The 20120-nt window shown below is 23.8% G+C and overlaps 1 pseudogene; it reads left to right on the plus strand.

The window, feature by feature from the left end:
• The window catches only part of LOC113552315, a 245017-nt pseudogene extending 225331 nt beyond the window's left edge, over positions 1-19686 (plus strand).
• The last annotated feature ends 434 nt before the right edge of the window (positions 19687-20120 follow it).

Genomic DNA, 20120 nt, shown 5'->3' on the forward strand with positions numbered 1-20120 from the left:
TTTGTTAGTGAATAAGGAAATTTGGTATTCTGTTTCTTCATTTTTATATATTTATATTTTTATTGATATTATTTATATACAGTATTTATATAACAGTTATATATAAGTAGGACATATAGATGTATTTTTAATTTCAGTGGGTATTAACATGTTAAATTGATCTAATTTATTAGTTCTTATTATATTTATATTTGTTTAATAGTTGTATACAATAGTAAAATTAATCACAGTTGTTGAGTTTTCAAACATCCACGATTCACAATGACATATCGCCAAATTTGTTTTATTTCTGTGTCTGGTGAACATACAAAATATCTTTATACAATATGCTATGAAAGTATGAAATACCGAAGAAATCTAATGAACCGAATACAAACTGCTTGAGAATACTCAATAGATGTTTTCTATTGAACGATGTATATATTCCAATAGAATCGTGTAAAATAGTGATCTTTGTTTCGATTTAACACTTCATAAATTCGCTGAATTCACCATCCAAAGAGAATTGAAAATTTATATTCAGCCATTAAATTTTTGAACAACCATTTTTAAACACGTACATCCTTTTTTTGAAATCATATGTTAAAAAATATGACAAATGATAATATTATATTGTTTTATAATATACACAAAGAATACTTTTGTATTATTCAAATTAAATACGAGTAAGTTGTAAAATGTATCAATGAGTAAGAACAAATAAGTTAATTTTACAGTACAACTATCAATTTAAAACCTCAATATTATCAACCAAGATATCTTTTTTGTGTGTGTGTGTATATGTATATAATGGTGACTTATTTTTTAGTAAGATAGATAAACGTTGACTTATTATAGTTATAACAAAAAAAATAATTTTTTTCTACGCGATATGTTTTAGTTATTTTTAAAAGTGAATAGATATATCTAAAAATAATTATATTATTTTAGTTGGTTTGATCAAACAATAATATTTCAACTAACAAAATACGAGTATGAAACGACTAAAAACTGTTTGTATAATATTTTTGTAATGTATGTATAAAAAAAAAATTATATTTAAATAATAGGTTATGAAATTACAATTCTGGTAAAAATTATAACTTAATTATTTTTAAATACAGATATTTTAATAACGTATCATAGTATAAAACACAATTTTAGATATCTTTCCATAAACTTTTTTTAAGTTATAAACGATAATATATTAGTTATGTACGAGCATATAATAAACTTAGTTATTATTTTATAGTAACAAAAAATGTGTAAAAAAGAGGTTGGAATAAAATAAAATAATTTAAAATACCAAGTTATTGTGTAGTTTTACAACCGTTATAAATTATAGTCCATTAAAAAAATTTATAATAATTATACAAATATTATTTCCTTAATTACTAAAGCAATACATAAAAATTGCTAAACATTTCTATTTTTTTTTTAACAAAAATTTAATTGGTAGATGTGAATTTTGTGTGTTAGAAACAAAAATAAATAAATAATTTATCCAGTAAATTATGACTGTAAAAAAAGTTGAAACGTTTGTTCCTTGATACGGAATATCAGCTTTTTGCTCATTGTTGAAGTTTGTTTTAGGTGTATTATAGACTTTGTAAGACTAAAATACCATTAATTTAGATTTTGCGCAAAAAGCTCATATAAGTTTTGCATGACACAGTGTAACATTTCCATAGTTAAGATATGCGAAATTTAATGTTAAAATCGGTAACGTTTGAATTAGAACAAGAAACCATTTAGTGTTTATTTGTGTATTTGGTAAAACACCATAATTCAATACTTTAATATAAAACAAAATCGACATAATTATATAATATTTTACTGTTTATTTATAATATATGATCAAAATATTTCTATTTTCAAGTCTTAACTCGACTAAAGGCATTTTAAAAATGTATTCAATTAGACATTAACCTTCATCATTATTAATAATATTTTCCATGTTATGTTATTCTGTGGATATAAATTGCAAGTCTGAATTTTTAAATATACATAAGGTTACTAACAACACTAATGTATTGTATCCATACCATATATTACACGAAACTTTAATAAAAACTAATATTTTTCTATTTATATCTATAAAACTACTAATAGATGTACTCTGTATGTTCTTAAAATGTGTATACATATATATTTTTTTTATTTAATTTAAAATTAAACAACAAACATTTATAACAAATTTTAATTTACAAGATAAAAAGTTATTATGAAATTAATTTAACAAAACTCATCAATACATGAACAAAAAGAAAAACAGTAGTTATAATTATACTAATATTTTATAGTTCACAAAACAATAATTATGTATAATATGTAGCTAGCAGACAAATAATAATTATCGTGAAAATCGTTATAAGCTCAGTCTTTAAAACTTTTTGAGACCAAGTCCTATCAAGTAATCCCTGATTTCCGCCTATGCATCGTAGATGAGTGTAATACCACTGGAATACATCATTATATTATAATTTTTAAGTTATTCTTATTTTAAAGATACTTAGTTAGGCATACGTTATACTGTTCGGTCTTAACTGCCTCAAAAGAGCTGTAAGGAATACGTCACACTATGACCGAGTTAATCATAATTCGCCGAATGAACCGTGTTATCAAAATCAGCCATGACCATCCTCCTCGCTATCCTTTTAAATGAAAACTATTTACTAAAGTTATAAATTATTATTATGACAATGTATAAAACTATTATTGTTATCGCTAACCTATATCAGTGGTAGAAAATACGTTTACTTAATGGGATTTTGAGTTATATTATATTTAAAGTTAAATGGGTTTTCTTGGAACTAAATAAAATTCTATAATGCATTCAAAACATTGAACTCAATAGTAATTAATAAACAACTCTTATCAGTTCTTATTTCGGATATTTTTAAATGCATCTAATTTTAAACTCCAAAATTCATCCAATCTTAACACTTTTAATCGATTTTTTTTTTGCATTAAATTCAATATTAAATAAATTAATAATATAGTAATTCAAATTATTTTTAAACGTTCACCTATTAATATATTAATAATTAGCAAAATATAATATATATATATATATATTAAATAATAAACGGAATCTATTTTTATTTTTTATTTTTTTATTAATTAGTATTTGCTGGTTTATCTAAAGGTATACATATATAATGTAAGCAAGTCTATTATAGAGATCTGTGCTGAATATGCAGTAAGAACAGTTATAAATTTGAAGTTACAAACGTACTATGCCAACAAGAATCTCTTAGTAACATCACATTTGACTAATTTCAAAGTCAATTCCAACTTATTGCCCCAATTTTCATCACTTATATTAGAGATAGCTAATTATAATAAAATTGCTTACAAAGTATACAAGCATAATTAACTTAACATAAACTATTAATTAGTTACTATGTCCCAGTGTAATTTTATTGAGCTTTTATAAATCTAAGTAGATGTCTAATAAATTTACGATAGTATATGAAAATCTTTCAACTTGATAATACGCTTTCTCCTAGTAAAAAATTAAGCTTTTTTTCTTCTATATTTTGTTTATATTATTTTTTTTTTAAATCATTCTTCATTATTTCATCATATTACTATAATACGAATAAATAAATTCTGTCGATATGAAATATTTTCTAAATGCAATAATCGACTTTTAGAACCATTTTATTCTCGAGTAGTTTGAACAAAAAACCTTCAAAATCAGTAGGTATAAATACCTACTATAATATGTAGTACTCATTAGGGAATACATATTTATTTATTTTATAATACGAGTAATACGACATAACTTCAAAATAATAAATATCTATGTTATACGTCTGTGATGTAACTCAAATTTCAAAAGTTTTAAAGCATATAATGAGTCTTAAAACAATTATAAATAAAGTATAACGAATAAAACACGTAGGTATGCATATTGCAAAAGTTACAGAAGCTGTCAACATCAAAGAAGTAATACGTGTCTGAGAAATTAAATTGTATTAAACTGTTATTTGACTTTGTCGTAGGTTATGGGATTTTAGTTTATTTCTCAATGTTGTAAACGGAATTCAACTAAAACTATTACAGAGCTTTTGATGTATTTCGTTTTGGTTTTGCTTCATTAATATACACACTATTATGTGTTAAAGACAAAGGAGATAGAGAACCACAATATGAATAACTGATGAAGAAAATATTGTCTTATAATAAATAATTCGTACAATTATTATTATAGCCGTATACTCATATTAATTATTAAATAAAAATAAAAATGTCTTAATTGCAATGATATAATGGAATGTTATTCTATTATGCTTATATATTTATTTTCTATTTATATATGTAAGTATTTATATCCATTATATCAGCTGTTCATTGTTGATTTACTCAAGCTATAAAATTCTATTGTTTTGTTATCTAAACGAATGATATTGCACATAACATAAATTTACATGGATTTAAAAATATATATATATTTTTTAATATTTAAATTGAACTGAATTATCTAGATTTTTGAACTAAAAAAAAAAAATATTTAACAACTTCCTGTCATATATTAAACATATAAAAATAATATAATTGAATCAGCTAATAATCTCGTCATCAATGCCAAAAATACTATATAAATAAAAAAAAATAAAAATAAAAATGATATCAATGCTATAATAGTATAATAAATATGATAAACAATAGTTAAAACTGACATGGCATTATGACCCTATTTGAATATATTATTAATCTATTATAAATATACATGTTAACATAAATTAACTAAAAATAATTAATGATATTACTGAAAGTCTGAAAAAATAAAAAATAATTCACAGAAAACAACATCAAACATAAAGTAGACAAGTGCATACAGTTATAGGAATAATATAATGTACTTACTCGTATAACTATGTATCTTGAAAATATGGCTTAGATTAACGTAATTGCATCATAGAGTTGTCAAATCTTTCAGTAACATCTGGAATATCATGTATTTAATAATATACACACAATATTATACGAAACAGTAGTAGGATGCATTATAATACAACATAATATAATGACGTATTATAAAGTTATTAATCAACCATAATAACAAAATAGCCGTCACCGTATTATCATATTATTATACCATATCAGGTTATTAATTTGACAATGCGTATATGGACATGCATTCCACAATAATATTATCCATTGTAATACACAATAATTCCTAAATACTTTTTTATTATCTATTCTTAATTCTTTGTTTTATCCTAAATAATTTCAGCCAGTTAAACCTTGTCACTTTTATTCCATTCCCTTTTTAATATTATATTGACATAGTACACAAAAGATATATTTTGTTTTAATACTAATCACTTGTTTTTCTTCAACTTGTTGAGATTTACTCAGGCAGATACATAATTAAATATACATTTTATAATTCAAGTCATCCAATAAATAGAATAGTTAGTTTTATATTATAAAGGAAATTCTATTTATTCAATTATAAAAGTTTAAATTACGTGTATATATATTTTTAAACATTTTAGATTCTGAGCAGAGCTATTAATTATACAAAGATGCGATTATAATTATAAATTCGTAGTACTCTTTTTTGTAATAAGCAAAAACACACAAAAAATTAAGAAAATTGGAATTATTACGTTAAACCAGATTTTGACTAAATCGATTTCTTTATTTTTTTATTATTGTAAAACGAATGACGACAGAAACTTTAAATTTTCACCAAGTATATAATATACCATCATTTCTGTAAATGGTATAATGTTTAATATTGTTGAGCTATTTATAGATGGTTGAATTTTTTTTATATGTAAATGTCTATAAAAATGTATGACTGATTAAAAATTATTGAAAAATGTGTAGAAGGAGTTAAGTGGTTTATTTTTCATTTTTTTTATTAATATACCGGATATTTACTGTCGCAATATTTTGAATAAGTATTTCAGTTTTAAATTTTGAAAAAGTTCGTAAAAAACTTGAAAAGTACAAGTTATTTTGTAGTTAAAAATTCATAAAAAAAAATTCTACTGGAAAGCAAAATTAATTTTTTATGACCATTTCAAGTTAAAATTGTTACAACATAATATATTATAATAGCCATAGTCTATACGATTTTTGTTTTAATTTAAATGAATAACAGTAGATACTTAAAATTTTTAATACATGTTTACTATCGTTTTTATTATTTTATATCATTTTCAAAATGATTTGACTCATTCTGATCTATTTATAAACATGTATAACTATAATTATTTTTTATTCATTTACACATGTGTTTAAAAAATTATTCACTGGGTCAAAATTCTTGAAAATTCAATATTTATACTAGTTATTCATACTAGAAACATAAAATCTAAAAAAAAAATATACTAACAATAATTTTTTTAGCCATTTTAGTTCAAATTTGGACATAATTACTTATTTAAACGATAATTAACAACGTTGTGAATTATTTTGTTATTCACATAAATCGTGTGAATTAAAAACTTTTAGGTATATCATATTATTATGAATTTTACTATAACTACGCGACGGCATTCTTATTTTGTTTTAAGATATTATATAATATTAATAATTAATTTATACTCTTTTACGGTATTTACAGAAATATATAATTATATTTTTGATTATACAAGTTGATATAATAATATGGTAAAAATATATAACATTCTTATAATAATTAAATTATAATAATATATTAAACGCAATATTTTCGGAAAAAATGTATAAACCTACCGTAATATTAAAAGTAAAATACATTTCTTTAATAGCTATTATAATATCAAACAAAAAGCATATGAAATATACTTGGTAATAGGGGCTGACAGACCATTTCCGCTCAGAATCGTTTTTCGTGTTTGACGATATTTCATTGAATTCAAATTGAACTCACCCAAAATTGTGATCTATTCAACACCTTACCTATATATAACAGAACGGTACCCACTTTCCTATCCTTTTTTATTTAAAATATTAAATCGTATTAAATACTAAACGTCTCTATAAATAAATCTATAATATTGTATGTTAAACTATATTTCAACATATATTAACTAAATCTCAACAAAATTCAATTAATTATTGTAAGCATTACATTTAAAAATAAATAAAAAAAATACATAGCAGAATTGTTATAACCAAGAGCACCACGAAAATGTATTATTGTTGTACACTTTTGATGTTAGAATCATAATAAGTACATAATAATGAACGATTCTGTATTTGTATAAATATACAAATTTGGTACACAATTAATTTTATTTAATCATTAACAGTTTCTCAAACTTTTAATGGTCCAACGTTATTTTTAACATTTTAAATTTCAAAAAAGCCTAATAAATCGTTATATAAATAAAATTATATCTTCTAAGTGTTTGTTAAACGTTAATTACATATTTTCTTAAGATTCTCATATTAATTACATAAATAATTTTGAGACGTCACAGATGGTACTGAATTTCTGGAAGTATATCAGGATATATTTACTCAAGTAATGCATTACAATATTTTTTTTTATGTAAGAATTCACTAAAAAAAAAAAAATAATAATAATAATAATAAAACTTACAACACACTAACCTAACCTATGTTGTGTTTGATGAACAGTATTTTTCTTAATCTATGATAATATAATATTTAAATAGTGTAAACAGTTTAGTATATATAAAACCAATTTTAAATTCTAATGTGAAATATTGAACATCAAATAAAGTCAGGTGTTTTTTAATAAAATAATGATCAATTAATTAAATAATATTTTTAGTTGACATTTTTTTAAATATAAGCAAAAAGCTATAATTTTTTCCACTGTAATATTTCAATTCATATAATATATTAATAAAAAATTATTAAACATTTTTGTTGTATTTTTTTTAACTAGGAAGGTGTTCGATAATTTTATATTGAATAATTTTATATTTATTTATATAACTAAATATTTTATTCGTATCTTTATTTTTAATTTATAATTTAAAATATATAGCCCAAATTAGTTATGAAACGTACCTTCTCAAATACGAATTTTGGAATATTTTATCCACATTTTAAAGTTATTTAAATTTGTGATTATTAACTTACATATAAAATTATAAGTTCAATTTAAATATAATATATAATATGTATGTATGTGTGTAAAGCGATTTAGGAAAGTTCGTATAATTGTCTAAAATCTAAATTAAATAATTTAAACCTCATATATAATTATTATTTCAATTGAAAATTATTTAGTAATTGAAATAAAAGTCACGTACAGAACCCAAATAGTTTTCTTTCGTTTTATATGATTTTTTTTTATAATACTAAAAGTCGTACTTTATCAATGTGCTAAATCCAATCCAAACAATAATTGATCATTGATATTAAACAAGATTTTATTTTATACTGAAGCCATAAAAGCCAATAGGCAGTTATCGATTCAATTAGTAAATTTGATAATAAGAAAATTCGAGGAACTCATTTTGGTGTAAAGTAGATTACATTTTTATGTATACCTTGCTATTGAGTAAATCCTACAAAATAAATAATGGTAAATTAAATTTGAATCCAATAATAAATCATAACATAAAAAAGGTTTGGATTAACATAATAATATATTTTTAAAAATAACTTTTTATTTATGTTATATATTATATATTATATAAACATATATTATTATAGTGTTTTGAGGATAAATAATTGTTAATTTATTAGGTTGAACGAATTTTTAATAATACCATAGAATATTAATATAGCTCAGAAATATTTTAAATATTAAAATTACTCTACAGAAATATTACAGTATATACTAGGAAAAAAGTTGAAGTATATTATTTAATTATAACAAAAAAAAAAAAATATTGTTCGTATGAATTACAATATATTATAATTTTGTCAAAATTTTTACTTCAAATGCTTATTTTAATCAATACATAATCACGTATACAACAAAATGAGAGTATGTGATTTGATACTTATTTAAATTTTTGACTATTTTAAAGTTAATAAAAAAAATTATAAAAATTTGAACCTAATTTCCAAGCTTCTTAACTTGCAAACGAATATATATAAATTCGTTTGTTTTTATCAAAACAAATTATTAAATAGTGTTTCTACTTTACAGATATATTATATTTTACACGTATATTTTGCTGTCGTTGAATAAATTACGGTTATGATTTAACATACAAAACTAAATTCCAGGGGAAAAAAAACATTAATATAATTTCTTTTGATGTTTAGATTGTATGGGATATCTGCATGCCATACGCAAGTTATGGAATTCATATTTTGTTTGATACCCTTAGTAATCGTAATAATAAAAAATAAAACTACCACACACAGAGAGAATACGTCTTGTACATTCATTTTTTCGAAACAATTATTTGCAAACAGTTTTTACGTCACCCCTTAATACTGGCTTTGTTCACCAATTTATTTTTCATGGATATCATTTTACTGTACCTACCAAAAAATAATAATGGCTTACATTTTACAGTAGGTAAATATATTATACATACAGGGTGATTCACCAAACACCACCTCCTCGTTTATTCGTTAACAAAGCCATTAATATTCATCAATTTCTATTTATTTTTTTTTAATTATTAAGTTATTTATTTTTTTTTTTTTTTAAATACTTAAAGATAGTACTTCTTACATTATTCTATTGTGATACAAACTTATTTTTTTTTTTAATGAGATATTTTTTTTAAACTAAATAATAAATCAAAATTAGAACAATTACAATTTCTGAGATATAAAATTTAAATATTTTCATAACAAAATAAATTGGTTTAATTGAAAATTAAATTATTATTAAGAATTCCAACAATTTCGCCTTCGTTTGTTTAGATTAACTATAAACAAATTTAGGTCAAAGGATTCATGGGTTCCTATCCATTCTCACCAGTACTAGGTTAATACAATAATATTATTATTATTTTAATAATAAATTAGTTATACTTAGTGGTTTTTCTTTTCTCCTAACAATAAAATATGAGTCAGTCAATGTATTTGAATTTAACTCTTACTGACAACATCATTATATAACGGTGCTATGGTGGTGAATAGTTTGATTCATTGCTAGTTGCCACGGCTGTATTCATTTATTAGAGGGAAAATATCGCCGAGTGAAAAATTCCTAAATAACAGTGATCTTTAAAGTCTCGTATATTTCAAGAGATAAGGCACTTAATATTTTTGTAGGTCTTAGTGATTTATTTATAAATGGGGAAAAGCGGAAGAAACGTCCGTAATCCGTTTGATTGATAGCGAATAATGAGCGTCGACGTCGTCGTCGCCGTGCGAGGCAGGGAAATTACGTTTCGTTTTTCATTGAAGTTGTTATTTTATTTTGTATTTATTTATTTTTTGGTCATTCGTTTATTTGTGTCTTATTCTCGTCGGAATTAGTTTCGGATTTTGTTCACGATATAAACGTCTTATATAATAAGTGTGACCTTGTATATTATTTCGATTGCAGGTATCTTGGATGCGAAAACGAGACTTGCACATACTGACATCCAGCATCCATACGTATACCGGAGACGGACGTTTCAGTGTCGTGCATCCAGAAAACAGCGAACAATGGGATTTGAAGGTGGAATTTGTGCAAAAAAGAGATGCTGGCATATACGAATGTCAGGTGAACACCGAACCTAAGATCAATTTAGCTGTGCAACTGAACGTCGAAGGTAGTACGTATAACAAATCAATTTTAAATGTATGTATAATAGTTTAGCGTACATAATTAGTCATTGAATAGATAAACTAATGTTATTATATTCGTTTGCAAAATCATTTTATCGTACCGTAATAACCATTGCAATTACACATTAAATCGTTCAATAATAAATTATATAATTATTAATGTTATAAGCAAAATTTTACTATTACGATCCTCAAATACACAAAGTTGAAATGATCAATCGCTTTATATCTAAGTTATCATTACCACGCTTAATATTTAGTGGCATAATATCAATAATTTCCAAGAAATCATTTCGTCTTATTTAAAATTAAATTAACTTATTTTAAAAATGGCATCTACACATTTATAATTTGTGAGTTTATTACCATAACCATTTACTATTAAAGTATTTGAGTATATATTATACAAGCTATGTACATTTAATAATTATTAATTAATATTATATTATTTTTAAACATTCGAATATTGATGTAAAAATAACTCTAAAAATTACATACAGTTATATTATGTATCGCATATACATTTAACTTTAATCTAAATGTCAAATTTAAGATAAAAACAAAACAATGCATTTTTTTTCATTAAATACAAATTATAATAGTAAGTACCGAAAACTTATATTTTTTTCTTTTGAAATAACAATTGAATTTATTAGCTTTCAGTAATTAAAAGCTGTAACTTCGCAATCTTATAAGCATTAAAAAAAATTGCGCGGGCTTTCAAAGGAACATTTTAAATGTAATTTACATTTGACTAAATCCACAATATTTCATCAAATTTATAATGAAAACATAAAATTGAATGATATGCATTTATATGCACTTGCATCTAAAATATGCACAGCACAATTTTGCATTTAGAATGTTACTATCTTGAGTCAAATTTGTATCTAATTTATTTTGAATAATTACATCAAACAGAACACTGAGTACTATTTATAATAATTAAAATAACTATTAATAGTAACAAAACATAATATTATACGAGATGCAAGAATAAATCTGTCAATGTTCTGATTAGAAAAAAACGAAAACTAAGTTAAAATCATTTAAAACAACAATCACAATTCATAGACAATCATTTTTATTAAAATATAGCAGGTTGTACCTATCAAATTTAATTTACCAGCTTTTTTCGTATTCACAGTTCACAAATAAATATTCATATATTCATATTATTATTACCGAACAATAATTTATCAGTTATCATTTTTATACTTGAGAATATATGTTTATTGTAATATGTTTGAATATGAAAAATAAAAAAAACTGAATACAATGATACTCTATATTGTCAAAAAAACGAAAATTCATAGATGAATATTATAATATAATATATGTATACATGTATGGTGATTTGTTTTTTATTCAATTCGAAAGAAAATGCTGGTTTTATATGGTAGAGAACGACTGTATTATACCTACCTATATTCAATAACTGTTGACACATTATTTGTCAATGTCTCTCTTAAAATAAATAACGGTGTTGACGTGTTGTACTATAGTTCTTAACTATAAAAAAATTTAAATTAAGTAAATACGGAGTGTTTTTTGGTGATAATGATACTATCAGTAAGTATTTAGATCAGGCTATACATTTTATAGTAGGGTGTTCTAAATGAAAACAAATTTATTTTTTAAATTAAAAACTGTCCATAACTTAAACAAAACAAACTTTTTATTACTTCAGTTTTATTTTATGGTGTGTAAAAAATATATATTCTAAAATTGTTGGTACATCATGAAACAAATACAAATTAACTATTCTCAAGTATTGGGCGATTTGAACTTTTGTTTCAAAAATAGCTAGAATGAACTCGACTACACAATATTTTCTATGAAGAATAAAGTAGATATATACAATTCTATATAATATCACAAACTTTAAAGTAAACTTTTCGATTTAATTAAAACTTATATTATGTTCTTCATTAATTATAGAATAGAATAATATATTTAAAATATTTTATTTTTTAAATTACCAACTATTATCAGCTAGTTATAATGTACCAGTAGTATATTAATTTTAAACTAAAATATGCAATTTATTCGTAGTACCTATGATTTTATTTACAAATAAAATTTAACTTTTTATAATTGTTTTGTTCTTCAAAAAATCTACTTTATTAAAAAACATTTATCTATTATACATATTTAACTAGATGTACAATATTTATAATTGTTTAAATCTTAACAAAAATATTTGTATTGAAATTTTATAAAAATAATACAATTGTTATTAGATTCATTACTTTAGCAGAAAATATTATGAATGCCAAGTATTTTATTTAAATATTAGATTAAATTAGTAAATTCTTAGTAATTTAAATTCCATTTATAAAGAAAATAGCTTTTATTTTTTTTATTTTACACGATTTAAAAAAAAAGTATAATACAATATGTACACCTACTTTTTATATTAATAAAAAAAATGAAGTATAATAAAATTTATGATATTATTATCATAAGTTGTAATATATTAAAACATTTTAAACTGTTGCTGAAAAACTGAAAGATTTAAAAACTACAAAAGCCTTAAATTTTTATAAAAAATTATAGCTATTGTTTAGTTAGTTACTATTATTTTGAAAAATAAATTTAAAATACATTAATAAAATTGCATGACTGTTTTCTATTGACGGTATTTTAGCAAAACGTAAAATGAAATCATAGTTTTAAAATATTATATATTATATATAGGTATAATGAGCGATACAATTCTTAATTTAAAAAATAATAATAGTTAAGTTCTTTAAATATAATAAATAACAATATGTTACATAATGTAAAATATAAAACTAACAAAAAAATATAAAATAAAAAAATAACAATAATACATGTATGAGATGATTACTATATTCTTACTCTAATTAACTCGATATTTGTTTGAAACAATTCTCTGTGAAGTAGACCGTTAAAAAAAAATTTTTATATCTCTCGCAATGGCTTTCAAAATTAATTGTGCATGTAAAAAATAAGTGAGTAAACTTTTTACTATGATTATATAGCTACAATTTTGTTCATATTCGTTCAGAAATTTTCAAGTCCTAACAAAATCTAATTCTTTTTCAAGAGCAATCATAGCCGTAAAATATAGGGTTAAAAATCTGATGGTACGACAGAAATATCAATTAATGCGTAAAGTCATTAATAATATTATTAAAATGGCATAATTTATTATTTCGACGAGGTTAAGTTAGGAAATATTTTAAGGGCTTCAGTAGATTTTGATGAGAGAGGACTATGCCCCAATTTATACATATGAGTACATTACGAATGTATTCATGATTTGTATATTCAAATTCATAAATCTTATATGTTGGAAAATTTCATCTTTTCAAAGTTAATGCTTTTGTGGAATAAGGTATATCGTGTATGCTGTCTAGTACAGGTAGTTCAGATTTGTCTCATATTTGTGCAAATTTCAGCCATAATAATATATGTGCATGTGTATAAATTGCTTTTCCTGTTCTTGCGTCAATATAATACTGAGACACAATAAGATTGCCATTGTAGCGTACTCTGTGCTTATCAAAATCTGTCCCAGCGTTATTTAAATGTGGCAATTTGATTATTTTAAGACATTTTAGCGTGTGGAAAATAAACGAGAATATTCCATATTTTGAGCGTTGTAAAATTCAAAAGGAATTAATAATATTAACATACTTTTAACAATTTCAAAAATAAATATGTTCCTCCGCGTGCGGTTTTGTAGTTGAGATCTATACTATGCCTCGAGGAGATTGTAAAGTACTTATTTTAATATATTAAATAATTTGAAATTTTATACTTACCACAAAATTATATTAAAATATTTATTATGGGTATGACGTTAACGTTATGGTATATTATGTTAATTATAATAATATACTATACTTATTGAAAATATTATGTTTAGGAATTTTCTATTTACTCGGTTATTATTTAGATAGTATATTATACTCGTCTGAATTGTTTGCGTATATTTATTTTCCATTGTATTGAAAGACAAAATTGCGTTACAATACAGATTATAGTTTGTTTGAAAGAGGCAAGCTGATACTTGAAATACTTTTTTATCGCCTATTAGCATTTTTAACTATTTTTATTGCTTAAAGAATACGTACTTCCGTGAACGAACGATAATAATGCAGGTTGACACTGTTGGGATCAATTCACATGAGCCACATAACGTATTCATATCCGTCGGTATAAATGATCGCTAAGACTGAACGAAAACAAACAATTTTTAAAATAATATAGAAATGTTTACACAAGATAATGGTAGAACAACCAATTTCTCGGAAAAGAAGTCATGTACCATCTAGGGTAAAAGCAGTATTATATAGCGTAGTGCAAAAAATACTCCGTTCGAGGTCAAGTTTGGACTTCTAAGTTCAATCGATAAACCAAATGTGTTATAAAAAACAATGTTGTTTTTCTCGTGACAAAACAATTATAACGGTCTTGGAAATCGTCATAAACTCATCGCGTCTCGGTCGGTCGCCGGAACAAATAATAATCATAATATTATGTTATCACGACGTATCGATAGGTTTGGCTATGATTTTCATCTGTTTGTTTTTTTTTTTTTTGCAATCCACAGCGGCCCAAGCCAACATACACGGGCCCCCGGAAGTGTTTGTGAAGAAGGCAGCACCATCAGCCTGACGTGTTCGGTAAACGTGCACTCGACGCCGCCCAGTTCGGTGGTGTGGTTGCACGGCACCAAAGTGGTGGACTTCGACTCGCCCCGAGGTCGCGGCTGGAATCAGTCTGGAAACGGAGAAAACCGAGTCGGGCACCACCAGCCGGTTACTGGTCACCAAGGCCGGGCTGTCCGATACAGGCAATTACACGTGTCAGCCGAGCAACGCCAACACGGCCACGGTGTTCGTCCACGTGCTCAACGGTAAGTCCTGAGATCTATACTACCGGATAACGTGATAATTAAACGACAGAGATGAATGCGGGTGGATCCGAATTGGATCGCCGAGACCAGTGGTTTTAGTGATTATTTTTTTAATCGTAGTACCGCACTATTAGCTATGTCTCGTATTGACTTGGTAGTACACTATGTATAACAATATGTTACCCCGTTTCTATCAGATCGGCAATACATTAGTTGGGACCTAATTTTTACAGTCGATACAATGCATTTTTTCTCTATTTGCATAGTGCTTGACTTGTAAAAAAGAATGTGTGTTCCATAGCTTGGGCAATAAAAGTAAAAAAAAAAAAACACTTAAATGGTCGAAAGTGCAGTGTTGTCTTACAAGATTAATTCTATTATATTATACATCTGAATAATTGTATAGGATGATAGTTTTCAAAGTTGTAAAAACAAAAATGTATACCTGCGTAATAAACATAATCGTAAAGTGCCATCAATTTTAAAACGGATCGAACTAGTGTATTCTCTAAATTAAATCGGGACCTAATACTCGTGTACCAAATGTAAAAACATGTGACCCGATTAGTATACAATTTTAATCTCGGCACCAAACAAATACGAGTATGTATAGTGTTGTAACTTATATGTATTGTTTATTACAGGGGCGATTGTAAATTTCGCCAATAACTATGTAAACTCTCGGCAAAATCCTTTAGGACAAATTAAGGGAAATAAATACATTACACATTTTGGAAACCCAGACAGACCAAATTTTCGCAAATCTAAGTATTTAAACATGTATATATTATTTAATACCATGAAATTCCAAGAATTATCTACGATACATACTATACTCTAGTTACTAAAATTAATTTCAATAAGTAATTCGTTTCTCATGTGTTGGTTGTTATTTTCAAATATTGTTAAGTGTCAAACCAATACAATCTCTTGATTTTACTTAGCATCCTTTGACGTTTGATCTTGAATCATTATATGAGTACTGATTTCTTAATATTACTCTTTAGTAAAAAAAAAAAAAATAATAACGAAAAGCCATTAGTCACGTGTATTTTTTTATGCTCCACTTCAATTAACAACGCAAATAAATGCCAAATATGTACATACTAAACTGAATAGAATTATATTATTAAGAACCGCAAAATGATACTTTCAAACTTCTTTAAGAATATACAACTACACAATTAATCGAGAGTAAAATAAACCCAGTAATTAAAATTAAAATGAATAGAATGATTAATTGATTAACAATATACTTTAACTAAACATGATTGAAACAATTATTTTTCTGTACTAAATAAATCTATGCTAAAATTTAAGAAATATTACAACAAAATTATAAACAATGTTCATATATATATAGTAACGTTACTGATACTTATATAAAATGTAAAATTAATTAATATTAATTATTGTTTATTTATATATTTGAAAAGAGAGAAAATAAAAACAAATATTTAAAGTTCAATAATATTAGTGCCTTATAATATATTTTATGAATTAAAATATTGATTTAAATTAAAAATGTTAATAGTAATTATAAATTAACAAAACTCATATGATGGGATAAATAATTTGAATAATTGAAAATTGTCAACTACCATCATTGCTATAAAAACAAAAATATATGGAGTGATAGCATATAACATAGATAGTTTACTTAAATGTATGTTAATTTCGACAATATAAACATTATACCCACCTAAAAATACCTTAACATATTTATGTGTTTATTAAAATTGAAAGGATAAGAGGAAGCTTTTATTTGTAGTTATGAAAGAAATGCTGTTTTATAGTATTTTTTTTTGTGAAAAAGGGGGATTATAACAATGTTAAATAATTCATATTGTAACATTTTTATTGGTTATAAATTGAAGAACTTTAAAGATGTAGTTTTCTAATATACGGTAGTCATTTTATAAAAACTTAATTATTACAAATTTTCCTTTCAACTGATGTAAACATTTAAAGAATATTTAGCTCATGATTAATTATTTAAACTTAATAGTCTTGGAGAAACCTCTGTAATACTATTTATTATTATGACTTAAACATATTTAGAATTTTAAATTAACTCAATTCTGATCATAAGTCTGTTGTTGTGGTTTTTTAAGTAGATTAGGTTAGGTACCTAATATTTATCATAACTTATAGTTTACTGTATAGTTCATAATACATTTTAATATAAGTTTATACTAACCATATAGTAATTTAAGTATTTACTGAAAACATATTATTTTACTATTCGCAATCCTTGGAAATATAAACCATCTCTATAAAATATTTAGCGTCAATCTTTTAAAATAGATGATTAATAAATTACTTTATATAGCTACTAACAATTTAAAAATTTCCTATTAAAGTTAACAGCATAAATATTTTTGGTTATATTTGAAATACTTCTTATTTATATAAAGTTGATTGTAATACATTTATCTAACTTATCCGTTTACGAGTATATAATATACATATATTTTTTCTAAATACACTAATTACATACTCTACTCTGATTCTTATAATCCAAAAAAATGTATAAACTTTATAATATCATAAATACATACATACACGATTAAGAGGTTATATTTGGTATCATTAGGCGTCTAAAATATTTTAATTTCTTCAATAAATATAATGAAGAGAGCTGCTGTAACTAGTTCGCGCCCAGCATTCTTTATAAAATTTACATATTATTGTAACTACGTGTCCAGTGTTATAATTTATAAAAATAAAAAACGTAAAATGTCCTTATAAAATATAAATTCAAATAGCATGCAATATGAAGCTATATAAACTGTATTTTTTTTTATACAATATACATATTTAATACATAATATATATGTTAAGTCAATGTTTGCTGCAATTTTCTTTCACTGTTATCGATGTCACGAATCCTCGGCATATGTCATTACACTACATCCGAGGAGTGCTTCTTGAATATTGAAATGACTTGTGCATATGAATAATTGATATTGTGTTCTCACTTTTTTTTTGTTCATCTATAGGTGAACACCCTGCCGCTATGCAACACGGTGAACACGGTGCAGGTTCCAAATTAGCGGCGTGGTCTTGGACATTAACCATGGCTGCGTTCGCTCTATCTTATAGATGATGTTAAACAAACTAATTTAATATTGCTCATACTCTCATGAGATGAATAGAGCAGTCAATTTTCCAAGGAGAAAATCTTATAATAATATGTTTAATATTATTTTTTTGTTATTAAAATTTTTATTTATTATTGAATTTGTTTTCTGTTTTACATTTAAATCTTAGCATGATTTTATACAATTTTACAACTTATGGCATTAAATTTTTTGACCATTGTATTATAAAGGAATCATCAGACACTAAATAATTATAGTGACTGACTAATTATACTTATTTTACGTGTACTATTCATCCAAAATGTATTTATAATTTTTAACATTCAGAAAAAACGCATAATATGTAAAACCACAGAAATTGTTACTATAACTGAATCATTCTATTGGCTTTTAAAATAACAACACTAAATATAATTAGATAAAATATGTGTATAAATTATATTATAATACACCCAGAGTGAAACTATAATTGTTTAAAAATGTGAATTTCAAAATGCCAGTTTCATTTTTTTAAATGTTACACGTCAATTCAACTTACAGTAGTTTGCAGTCAATTTTTATTAGTTGCTGATACTCAATACGGTTTAAGATATTTTAAAATTTGATCTTATAAGCCAAGTTATATGTACCGTTTGTACAATGAGACATTTAAATGTTAAAATTCTTAAAAGATATTATGCCCGGAGTTTTTTTATTATATATTCACATTTCATTTTTTTTTCATATACATTATACTATTACATACAAACAGAAAATACCTTACACATTTTAGTAGGTGTCTAAATATTTGTATGAACTAAATAACTCAATTATTATTGTCCTATACATTCGATAATTTCGAAAAATATAACTTGCATTAACATTCGAAAACAGTTTTTTTCGTGTAATTTTTGGTGGCCGTAATATATTTAGCAATAGTTGTTTATAAACACCATACAATTACTATTAAACCTATTAAATATGATTCCATTAGATTTTATTTTATTTTGCCTAAAGCTTCAGAAATAACAAAACATGTCTATATTATAACAAGCTGTAAAACGTAACAAAAATTATTAATTTTATTTTAAAATATTATCAAACACCATTTATATAAAAAAAAAATTATTTAGTATTTAAGTGTAATTATACATAATATATATGATACATATTAAAATGTTTATTTGTTTTTATGGTTTAACTTTAAATTCTTTAACATAACAATGATGTGTTATTAATGTTATCTTTACGTTTAAATTATATCATTGCATAATACGTATTCATTTACTGATAAAAAAAAAAAAAAATTAAACAGACATTGAAATATAAACGTATAAAATTAATGTTATCATACTCTTTTAAGAATCTACAAGTATATTATTTAGACATACTCAATTTAATGTACAAATTAGTATTGGTTTTTAAATTTCATTATATAAAAGAATTTTTTTTTTAATTAATTATTTGTTTATAATAAATTATAAAACTAACGATAA

The sequence above is a fragment of the Rhopalosiphum maidis genome, chromosome 2, assembly GCF_003676215.2.
Source record: "Rhopalosiphum maidis isolate BTI-1 chromosome 2, ASM367621v3, whole genome shotgun sequence".
Classification (NCBI taxonomy): Eukaryota; Metazoa; Arthropoda; class Insecta; order Hemiptera; family Aphididae; genus Rhopalosiphum; species Rhopalosiphum maidis.